This window comes from Maniola hyperantus, chromosome 7, assembly GCF_902806685.2.
Source record: "Maniola hyperantus chromosome 7, iAphHyp1.2, whole genome shotgun sequence".
Lineage (NCBI taxonomy): Eukaryota > Metazoa > Arthropoda > Insecta > Lepidoptera > Nymphalidae > Maniola > Maniola hyperantus.
This window is the reverse complement of record NC_048542.1, coordinates 1359253-1368655: the sequence shown is the minus strand read 5'-3', so window position 1 is coordinate 1368655 and position 9403 is coordinate 1359253. Positions and strand designations below refer to the sequence as shown.

Sequence of the window (9403 nt, the reverse complement as noted above, 5' to 3'; positions counted from 1 at the left end):
AACTTTTTAACATAACTAAATAAAAATGTTTTTTGGAAAACAAAACTATACCTACTTGTCTTGAATAACTTTAATGAAAATTAAAAATAATATGACGACGAAGTAGCGAACGATCGACCAGTCATTTATATCTAAGTTTAGAATGATTTTGGATTCTTACTTCTTATAAATATAACTAATTGATTCCGCAGAGGACATCTTATTTTGAAAATTTTACTTTCTAGCGTCATCCGGACTAAAGCAACGACGATTTGAAAATACAACGAAATGCTTCCTAACCTTTAGCTTGGAGTTCGTTATTTTTTTTTTGCATTTTCAGTAAATAGTTACTTTTAATATGCAGACAGGCCGGTGTTCCGGTAGTAGTAATCGGTAATTAAATCAGTTCACTTGTATTGTATTGGAAAGTTGGAAGTGCGCCATTAACGCGGGAAAAAGAAAACCAATATTAATAAACCTGTTAGTGATTTATTTCAATATAATTTTAATTACATTAAAAACTGGAATCACGATTAAAAGTACAAACATTATTACATAATGTCAAAGTTACCTCTCAATATCATACAAATAATAACAGTTCAACACAAACTTAACTATTTACAAAACGATATAATATTTATATGTAAACCTATAGGTACACAAGTAAGTATAATTAAAAATTTAACAGCCTGCTCAGACGAGGGACTATGATGTCCACGGAGGACAAAATATATGGATCACTTAGAACTGCATCGCCTAGCGCACACGATCGACTAATAGTAAACCTAACTCTCCGTTCCCACTTGTCGTTAGTGGCAGTACATTTTGACACAAAATCGGTTCCCGACAAGTATGAAAAGCTTCATATAAAATGATCTGCCAGTGGAACATCCGATTCAAATCCGAGCCCGACAAACGACAAGTGGGACCGGGGGGGAGGAGTAAAGGTCATAGCTAATTAGAACCATCCGGCACCCGACGTGCACCGCCTCGACTAGCGCGGTTATTATTCTATCTATCTCTAGTAGGTAGGTATCTTAGATATTTATGAGGAATGTGCAACATCCACATAAACTCAAAGAGAGTTTCAGAATGTTAAGTTGAGAAATGTACATTTATTATTTGGTCCAAATAAATTAAAAAAAAAAACAATTCTGAGCGAGGCGATCCGCTGACATTACGGAGTTGATGTAGTGAGCGTATGTCCATATTAGTACATATAACGAATACTAACCGCGCGAGGCGAATCGGTGCAGGTCGGGTGCCGTGTGGCTCTAATGAGCTATAAGCTTTAACCGCCAGTAAAAGATGAGAGACTTTTGTCCCTGCGGACGATAGTCAGTCGTCTGCGCAGGCCCTTAAAGTAAGTGAATAAAATACCAAGAGAGAAATAAATTTTTTATAGTTCCTTTTCTAAATAATAGCACATCGATAACAGTAAATCTATACGCGAATCTATCTTATTGTCAATTCTTTAAATGACACTTTGATAATAGCTGAAGGGCTGGTGGCAAATTTGGAGAAGGTGCTTGATTAAAGCGAATATTTGTAAATTAGCTCATTCCTGGGATTTACTTACGGTTATTTTAAAAACCCTGTTTGAATTTCAAAAAATCCATCCATAGCACCCTAAAATAAATCAAGAAATAATCTTTTATACTCTTGTATCTTATGTTTGTATTTTATATCTTAGGGTACCTACTCAGGGAATATTTTTCTCAAATATCTAACTCCACTGGTTTAGGCTGTGCATTGTCTGTCAGCCTTGGTATAATTTTATTTAATATAATATATAGAATATGTGGGTTGTGTCAGTTACTGAGTATGGAAACCACAGAATAATATAAGTGATGACCTTACCTGCCAGCTGGTCAGTGGAGGAGAATGATTATAAAAGTTATATCGTTAAGAGTGAATAGGCATCTTCTAGATAAGTGCACTCCATCTTAGGCTGCAACATCACTTGCCAGCAGGTCTGATTCCAGCCAAGCATATTTTTTTAAAAGCTAGTGCTGAGAGTAAATATGACAATAGTGGAACAAGTTGGGCTTAAGCGGTTGAACATTTTAAATTAACAATTAGTTATCAAGTAAAGTTGCTATTTATTGTAACCATTTTACAGCCTTTATTAAGCATCTTCTAAAATTTTCCCACAAGCTCTCGGCCCATAAGGCGAGGTGCGTAATTTTATATTGAGGTCGCGAGTGTTATTTAATACATAATTGTCTTACAAAGCTGGCTTGGCAATGTATTACTATTAATTTTCTTTGTTATTCCGCTGTACACAATCTCTTAACTAAAATGGCAGGTCTAGATGTGGTGCTATCCCTTTCACGTTGTTCCCTGCGGAAAAGGATAGCACTATATTCAGAACTTTATTATGTGTACAACGTTTGGAACATTTCCATGTATCCATCGGATTAAGGAGAAAAAATAGACGGTAGATAAACTGGGGTCTCAGGACCTTCCTTGAATATGATGAAATCGCTTTAAGTTATTCTATAGTATAATGGTAGTATGTATTTATAATTATTTAAAAAAAAATGTGACCATATTATTATGTCATGCGTTTTCAGTTTCATTTGGGACTGATTTTTCAATCGCCAAGTAAAGCTACGGCCACACCTGCGCGTCACGAACGCGGGATGCGGGAGCGTCCACGCGTCTATTCCTCAGTTAAACATTATTTTGGCGATTGAAAAATCGGCACTCATAAAAAACAACCTTATACACCCGTATCGAAGGAACAAACTAAATATCTAATCTAAATTAGGTACCTTGTAATACTAGCTATCATGTAATATTTACGAGTAAGCGCGCGTTCACACCTGACGTATTGTCAGCCGCCGACTGGGCTACTGTTCTTCATACATATTCAACATTTCGTTCATACCAAACCGACAATACACTATTACGCTATGCGTAGACGCTGATTGTTATAGTACGCCACTATGCTATACGCATCGTGAACCCAGATTGGCTATATAGCTATAGCGTACATTACCTAGCAGGAAATATTGCACATCCAATTTTAGAAAGAGATTTCGGCTTCATAGAGCGTCTTCTCTGTCACTCATACATATATGATCTTTTATCGGTCTCCACGACAGAGACTGCTCAACTCTACGAAAGCGTTATCTCTTTCTAAAGTTCGACGTGCAATATTTCCTACCAGGTACTGTATTGTCAGCACTGAGTGAACGAAAAATTAAGTTTGAATTCACGTTTACACAGGCTCATAGTGAGCTTGTTCACAGTAGGTGGCTGACATTACGTCAAGGCTGATCTACGCCTGCGCACGCGCACGAACCGTGCACATAACGCGCATCATCCTAATATCCTAATCCTAATAATATTAAAAATGTGAAAGTGTGGATGTTTGTTACTCAATCACGCAAAACGGCTGAACGAATTTGGATTAAATTTAGAATGGAGATAGATAATACCCTGGATTAACACATAGGCTACTTTTTATCCCGGAAAACCAAAGAGTTCCCGCGGGATTTTGAAAAATGTAAATCCAAGCGGATGAAGTCGCGGGCATCAGCTAGTAAGAACTTAATATGGACGTGTTCACGACTGGTTACGACCAGTTCGCGTGCATGTCGTACAAGTGACGGCGTGCACATTGAATTTACATTAAATGACATGTTCGCGACATGCACGAGCGCAAAGTAATGCTCCCATAGGCGTTCGATGCGCGTTGTAAGCACGGTTCGTGTGCGAGCGTAGGTGTGGATCGACTTTTAGGTGTAATGCTCAGTAAAGGCCGTCACTGACTTACGCCGCACCGCTTGAGCAACATTTGAATAATATGTGCTTTAGACCGAGCTGTGAGCTTTGCTTGAGCGGTGCAGCGTATATCGGAGGTGATTTTAAAACAACAAACAATACTTTTTTTAAATGTTATCATAACAATAATTACCTACAGGATTATTCAAACACAGGAAAAATGCCGTCACCCATAGTCGAAATAATGTTAAAACAAATTATAACACCTTACACATAAAAAATATTTCTTTTGGAAAACTTCATGTTAATTAGAACAAGGTAATTCATTTATCTCTACACAAAAATATGGATATCCGTAACAAATTACGATGAATGTTTTATCAAATAAAAAAATCCGTGACGACCGATGAGGACGAATTTTCACAGAAACAAAACAGAGATGTTATTTTCTTAAGGATAAAATGGATTAAAGGTTGTAAGTTGTAACTGATTGGAAAGACCGAACTGCTTCAGCACAGCACGTGTGGTTTGCTTGTTCATTCAGTGTGCTATATCTATCTTTGAATGAACATGCAAATGTATATTTCTCCTTTGATGCGCTGGTGCGGTGCGGTAAAGTCGGTGACAACCTTTAAGCGTCATTTTTGAATGGAATCGGAATCTGTATTATTTTAGAAAATATATTTAGTGAATGTAGTTCTTATTGCGTTTATTGTTTATACTTTTAATTGTTATTTAAATAGAATATTACACTTAACATTTTATTGCATTAATTTTATTAATGTATAACTATTAGGTTTTCATTTTTCATAAATCTCTTGCAATTTATCACAATAAATGGTAATTATTTTGAGTGGAATAATGCTAAATGGGGTCTGATTTTATAGAACTTGCAAAATGTATATAATATTTTTATCATTCATGTCATAGATGACAAGTTCTATGGAATCGGACCTTAGCTCATTATTATCGGCGACAATAGCCCCTGTATTACGAAACCTCTGATGGTTTCATTGCGATCCTGATTGCTATTACAATCTGTCGCGTACTATAGATAACATTTGACGCCTGCCACTGTAGGTGAACCCCTCTCACTCTGAGAGGAGACCCGTGCTCTGTAGTGAGCCGGCGATGGGTTGATCATGATGATGATGACGACTGTAGGACATTTTGTTAGAAGTGCTCTAACTGTGTTGAACTTTGTCACAACTGAATAGCGACTGGTGTTACAGTGCGACAAGGCTCTCTTGGCACTTGAATGACATTGACAGGGGGGCGCTGTTGCAGAACAAAGGCTTAAAATATTCAAACAAGAACAAAGGGGGACACTTGACGGCAACGTTAGTTCCGATTTTTGCCACGCGCCAAGATAGCTTTGTCGCACTGTAGTGAATATATTGTAGACTTCCGTTTTTTAGGGTTCCGTACCTCAAAAGGAAAAACGGAACCCTTATAGGATCACTTTGTTGTCTGTCTGTCTGTCAAGAAACCTATACAGGGTACTTCCCGTTGACCTAGAATCATAAAATTTGGCAGGTAGGTAGATCTTATAGCTGACATTTGGGGAAAAATCTGAAAACCGTGAATTTAGGGTTAGATTACACAAAAAAAATTAAATTGTGGTCATGAACTAATAATTAGTATTTTCAACTTTCGAAGTGAGTGACTATATCAAGTGGGGTATCATATGAAAGGTCTTCACTTGTACATTCTAAAACAGATTTTTATTTATTTTTATACATGATAGTTTTTGAATTATTGTGCAAAATGTCGAAAAAATACGACTGTAGTAGGAACCCTCATTGCGCGAGTCTGACTCGCACTTGGCCAGTTTTTTTCAACGACGATGAACCTGAGCTAATGGAGTCAGCCAATTGGAAACAGAAATCATCAGAGTTCAGTAAAACGGGGGTAGTCATACTTAAAATATTAATTGTACTTCAACCATGGCTAGGATACGCACAGTACAAAAGCATCACAATATACAACCTAAGCTCGTCCTATACATATACTCTATAGTAACACGCTCTAAATAACAATATCACACCAAATCAATAGCACAAGTCCAAAGTAATCCTTGAAGATCCTTCAAGAAACCTACAGGGTACTTCCCGATATAAGGGGAAAAATCTAAAAACCGTGAATTCGTGGTTACATCACACAAAAAAATTTGTGGTCATGAACTAATAATTAGTATTTTCAACTTTCAAAGTAAGATAACTATATCAAGTGGGGTATCATATGAAAGGGTCTCCTTCACCTGTGCATTCTATAAAAAGATTTTTTATTTATTTTTATGCACCATGGTTTTTGATTTATCGTGCAAAATGTCGAAAAAAATAAGACTGTATAAGGGAAAAATTTGTGGTCATGAACTAATAATTAGTATTTTCAACTTTCAAAGTAAGATAACTATATCAAGTGGGGTATCATATCAAAGGGCTTCACCTGTGCATTCTAAAAAAGATTTTTTATTTATTTTTATGCACCATGGTTTTTGATTTATCGTGGAAAATGTCGAAAAAAATAAGACTGTATAACGGAACCCTCGATGCGCGAGCCTGACTCGCACTGGGCCGGTTTTTGTTACAAATACATAATATAATTGTAATATGTAATCCAACATCTGACCATCAAAAAGCGTTATTAATTACCTATTTTGAATAAATCATTTGACTTTGACTTTGACTTGACTTTGAATATATAATGTAAATAATATCTGTCCCGGCTGTACTCACGTGTTTAGTCGACGTTAGCCCGACTAGTTTCGAACCCATCCGGGGTCCTTTTTCAAGGGAGTCAGTTCGTTTATAATGATTGATTTTTGTGACACTAGGTACTCCTCTACTTAGCGCAACATAGCTCAATGTTGATTGGTCACCCTAGCTCACATTTTAATGATGTGAGCTATGCTTGAGCAACGCGTTGGTTAGCGTGATATTAGAAGCTTTATTAGAATCTTACTAAAATGTATATTAATGACAATAGCCATTGAGTAAGGCGTAATATTATATTTGTGAGCCAAATGTCTAAGTACCAATAACATCGATATACTTTTAATAGAAATAGACAATTAATATAGAAGAGATAAAACTATGCAGGCAGCGAAATATTCCTTTGCAGTTTATTATTATTATTTATTTATATCTACAATTTCGCTTAGGCAAAGTTACACTTGAGATTTATGTGAAATTTTACTCTTAGTACAGTTCTTGCAATTCACGAAGGCTAGTGAACTTTACTTGTGGTAACGTCGTTAACATGGCCATTGCGTAGGTGTGCGTGCATGTCGGACCAATCGGTCGCAAGCAAGCGCTGTCAAACGCACACATTTAGTGTACTACCTTACGACTTTAACACAAACATGAGTCAGTGGCCTTCGTGAAATGCAAAAACTATAGTAATAGTGATTTGAGTGACAGAGTAAATCTGAGGCATATTTCGTTGCCCACGTCAAGTAGAAATAAGCGTTACATTCCGAATCGATCCTAAAGTAGAGAGATACAAAGTCTATTTTACTTTAACCACATCAACTTTCCACCGACTCTGGGAATACATTTGTGCACTCCACTCTAATGTGACTCCAATTGACAATTTATACCAAGTCAAATACTAGGAACTGCCCGCGACTACGTCCGCTTTTAGTTAATACAAATATTAAAACCACGGAATTCTATATAAGGTAATAGAAATGGCATCTTTTTTTTTCATGTACAAGTTAGCCCTTTGAGTGCAATATCTCACCTAGAAGGGGTATGGCCGTTCAAATTTAACACACACCTCTTTGGTTTCTACACGGCATCGTAACGGAACGCTTAATCGCTTGGCGGCACGGCTTTGCCGGTACGGTGGTAAGTAGCCACGGCCGAAGCCTTCCACCAGACCAGAGATTTAGAAATTATAAAATTCCAAACACATGCCGGGAATTGAACTCGGAACCTCCCACTAATAAGACCGCAGCGCTTACCACTGAGTGCTTTAATATCTCATTTCAAATACCGTATACACTTGAGCTTTGCATCCGCAAACATACATATAACATATAAAACAACATACAATTATTGTTACAAATATAGGCAATGCAAATACGTCTGTTTTTACAATAACTCACACCGATGTTTCACTAGTCATCTGTGCGGCGACAGCCTCACTACCACTTCTATACCGATTTTGAATTCTGTGGCCATAACACATTTAGATAGGCATACCGTTCTATTCCGTTACGAAATTTATTACCTTTGAACAATACACAGACACCGACACTTCTAATAATATTATGTACAGATAAAACAATAAATCCAGAAAAAACAAGCAAAAATCAACATAATATAATATACAATACTATGCATGGAAACAATTTCACAGCCATATTTCTATAAAAAATATAAAAACATTTCTCTTTTAACCAAATATGGTATAAAATGAATTCATTTGAAAATTGCCGTGTTTAAACTACAAATTGATTTTTTTCCTAAAACGTAACTCGCAAAAATAAATTTCAACTTTTCCAAATTTCACATACGTATAACGTGGCGGAAATATCTACGAACCTCGCTGGAATGCGCTTTCCCGCAACTCGCCTGTTTTCGTCTATCCAGTATAGACAGTTCAATCCATGATTTGTTCCAATCGGTTGCAATGCAAAATGTGCTATGTACTGTTAGAGTTCTATCGTAAGTCGTAACGCACTGATCAGCGATGCGGGCACACGCACAAGAAGATAAATTAGGTAAAGACACTCCGCACCCGTGGTTTCCCCGCACGTAAAATAGTGGGGCGCGTCTTCGTGGTTTTTTTTTAGGGTTCCGTACCTCAAAAGGAAAAACGGAACCCTTATAGGATCACTTTGTTGTCTGGCTGTCTGTCTGTCAAGAAACCTACAGGGTACTTCCCGCTGACCTAGAATCATGAAATTTGGCAGGTAGGTAGATCTTATAGCTGACATTTGGGGAAAAATCTTAAAACCGTGAATTTAGGGTTAGATCACAAAAAAATTTTAAATTCATGAACTAATAATTAGTATTTTCAATATTCAAGTAAGATAACTATACCAAGTGGGGTATCATATGAAAGGGCTTTACCTGTGCATTCTAAAACATAATTTTATTTATTTTTATGCATCAGAGTTTTTGAATTATCGTGCAAAATGTCGAAAAAATACGACTGTAGTACGGAGCCCTCAGTGTGCGAGCCTGACTCGCACTTGGCTGTTTTTTTTTTAAAGAATATTAGCCATGTTAAACGGCTAATATTCCCCTTTCCTCTCCAACTAAGCGTCAAGCTTGTGCTAGGAGTAGGTACGACAATCAACCTTTCGGTTCTCAGCCCACTCCTTAACCTGTTGAGCTATTGAGGCTCGATTGAACGAACTATACCGGTGCCGACGCGAGCGCGTTGCATGACGTCACTAAGCCAGGTTCACAGATATTTCGGTCGGCTTATATACCAGTGACTTGTGACCTCTCGCAGTTCCGTACGTTTCGCGTGCGTGACGAGTATGGAGTGAAGGCTAGAACGGTTCATGTAAAGCTACAACGCTAAGCGAAGCACAACCTAGCACAGCACCTCGCGCTGCGGGATCGGCTGCCAATAGAGAAAACATGGAATTAATGTGCTAATTCTGTTGTACACAGTGTCTGTTGTAGTGTGTGTTCGTTTAGTGGAATTCGTTTTTAGAGTTCAAGCAAGCTCC

The 9403-nt window shown here is 37.4% G+C and overlaps 1 protein-coding gene across 1 annotated transcript in view; it reads right to left on the bottom strand.

Annotated features, from left to right (window-relative positions):
* Nucleotides 1-452: 452 nt before the first annotated feature.
* Nucleotides 453-9403, bottom strand: part of LOC117983809 (uncharacterized) — a 44668-nt gene continuing 35717 nt past the window's right edge. The window contains exon 25 of the mRNA XM_069499822.1: nt 453-9294. The gene's annotated coding sequence lies outside the window, so the exon portion shown is untranslated. The remainder of the gene's footprint in view (nt 9295-9403) is intronic.